Here is a 2,919-nt window from a genome sequence, read left to right as displayed (position 1 = left end):
CGCCGACGGGCTCGCCGCCGTCCGAGCGCGGGCGCTGAGCCCCCCGCGCGCTCCTCCGCAGGCTGATGATGGGCTTCATGCTGGTGTCGGCCTTCCTGTCCATGTGGATCAGCAACACGGCCACCACCGCCATGATGCTGCCCATCGCGCACGCCGTCCTGCGGCAGCTGAAGGCCACGCGCGCCGACGGCGCCGACCTCGGGGACGGCGAGCGGCCCGGCCTGGAGATGGAAAAGTCGCCCGGCGAGCGCCGAGCCGGCGGGGAGGCCGCCCGTAAGTAGACGGCCCGCTCTTTCTTTTCTCCCGTGGTCGGCGGGGCGGCGCCGGGCCTCTCGCCGCCGCTGCGGGCCTTTTCGGCAGATTTGTGAAGCGGGGGAAAATCCCAGAGAATTCAATTGACACCCCGAGTGAGGGACCGCCTCACATGGGCCAAAACAAGAGTGCTGTTGAAAATATCGGCGTGGCGCGGCACCAGCGGGCGACTCCATCCCGTTCAGGTCGATGGCGGTCGGTCGGGTTTTCTGCCAGCCGCAAGCAAAGAAGGCTAAGCCGTGCGCCCGTCGCGCTCTCAGACGACACGGACGGCGATCGGGAAGAGCGGCGGCGCTCCGGCGGGCCGCGGGCCGAGGACGGCTTCGAGCGGGTCTCCAAAGGCATCAGCCTGTGCGTCTGCTACTCGGCCAGCATCGGCGGGACCGCCACGCTCACCGGCACCATGCCCAACCTCATCCTCAAGGGCCAGCTGGACAAGTAGGCCTCGGCACGCACGCACACACGCACAAGCGCGGTCTCGTCTTGCGCTTCTTCTTGCGGACCGCCCGCGTGCCGCCGGGTGTGCAGAATCTTTCCGGAGAACAAGGACGTCATCAACTTTGCCAGCTGGTTCGGCTTCGCCTTCCCAAACATGGTCCTCACGCTGCTGCTGTCGTGGCTCTGGCTGCAGTTCCTGTTCCTCGGGTTCAAGTAAACGGCAGCGCGCCGCTCGCGCCCGCCCGCGCGCGCTCTTCGCGAGGTCTCCACCGGTCCTTTTCCCCGCCGCAGCTTCCGCCGGACGTTCGGCTGCGGCTCGGCGAGCGACGGCGACCGGCGGGCCTACGCCGTCATGAAGGAGGAGTACGAGAAGCTGGGCGGCGTCAAGTTCGCCGAGGGGGCGGTGCTGTGCGTCTTCGTCCTCTTGGTGCTTCTGTGGTTCACCCGAGAGCCGGGCTTCGTCGACGGATGGGCCAGCGTCCTCTTCAACAACGAGGGCCCGTGAGTGCTTTCCGTTTGCCGGGACGCGTTCGGCACGTTGGCGGCCGCTTTCAAAGTTGACACGCTCATTGCGACGGGAGCGCGCCGGCCTCCCCTCCCCCGCGATGGGCCCGTTCGGCCGAAGGGTCGTCACCCGTCGGTGGCCGCCGCGTTTTTGTTTCCCCCGCAGCGGCGCAGGCGTCCGGGTTTGGACGGATGGCGGGCGTCCCTAATGAAGCGTCCCGTTTGCGCGGCAGCTTCGTGACGGACGGAACGGTGGCCATCTTGATGTCGGCGCTCTTCTTCGTCATTCCCTCGCGGCCGCTGAGCAGCGCCGGCTACGGCCGCGACGACGCAGGTGACCGCCGCCCGCCGCCGTCGCGCATGGCTGGGCCGGAGTTTGTCGCCGCTGGAGAAGATCCCGGCCTTCGCCATCTCGCTGCTGCTGTGCCTGCTGGTGGCCACCTTCACCGAGTGCTCCAGCAACACGGCCACCACCACCCTCTTCCTGCCCGTGCTGGCCTCCATGGTGAGTCCCGACGCCGCTCGCGAGGTCCCGAGCCGGCCTCGCGGTCGCTCATCTCCGACCCGATCGTGAAACCCACTCCGAAGCACACAATACAGTCAAAGCTCGGTTTTCGTCCATAATCCGTTCCAGAAGGCTGTTCGAAAACCGAAACCACGCTCTTTTTAAAATAAAAATTTTTACTGAACGCGTCTGCTCGCAATGGAACGCAACACGAGGACGTGACGCTTGTGACGTAAGGAAGGCGAGGGGAGTCAAATGGTGCATGTAAGTGTGCTCAGTTTGTTCGAGAACCCAAATTTGTTTCGTCATCTGAGGCATAAAAAACTCAAACTTTTTGGTTGAGAACCGAGACGTTCGAAACCCGAGGTTTGACTGTACTTGGCTGGCACGACTCGGCCACGTCGCGGGCGTGACTCCTTTGGAGCTCCGCGTTTGTCGCTTTTTCAAGTGAGATTTTGGGGGCCGACGCATGAGAAATCCAGCAGAGGCGATCGACGCTCCCGTCAAGGAGAAAGTGGCCGTTGCCTCCGAGTCCGCGTGAGGTCACGTGGCTCCGCCTCTATTTGCGCTGCTCCCGTTCTAAAAGCCACAAAAGCCGTCAAACATTGACTCGCCGTCACGCCGCTCGAGTGTTTCATTGGGACAGTAAAAGCCAGCGACGCCGCGGATCGCGGCGCCTGCCCGCGGACCGTGACAAAAGATGGCGCCGCACGTGAGCGAGTGCGCGCGCTTGTTTTTTGTTCCTTCTTCCCCCGAAGTCGCTTGCGCCGTCGCCGGAAAGTCAAAGACCCCGGGATAGCCCCGTTCCTGAGCGCTTTGAAGAGAATTGTCGCAAAGGGGCCGAGAGCGAGAAGCGTTTTGTTGGCCGCGCCCTCCTCGGCGACGGGTCCGATCGGCGAGTCTCTCCGGGTCCCGCTGAGACCGGAGACGCGCGTGCGCCGCGGTCGCGAGGCCACTGAGGCGTTTTTTGGTGGGCCCGCAGGCCGTCAGCATCAAGCTCCACCCCCTGTACGTGATGCTCCCCTGCACCGTCGCCGCCTCGCTGGCCTTCATGCTGCCCGTGGCCACGCCCCCCAACGCCATCGTCTTCTCTTCGGGCTACCTCAAAGTAGCCGACATGGCGAGTCTGCGGAGCCAACGCTACACCATACCCAGATAAA

This window comes from Hippocampus comes, unplaced genomic scaffold (assembly GCF_001891065.2).
Source record: "Hippocampus comes isolate QL1 unplaced genomic scaffold, H_comes_QL1_v1.1 scaffold22, whole genome shotgun sequence".
Taxonomy (NCBI): Eukaryota; Metazoa; Chordata; class Actinopteri; order Syngnathiformes; family Syngnathidae; genus Hippocampus; species Hippocampus comes.
This window is presented reverse-complemented; position numbering follows the sequence as displayed.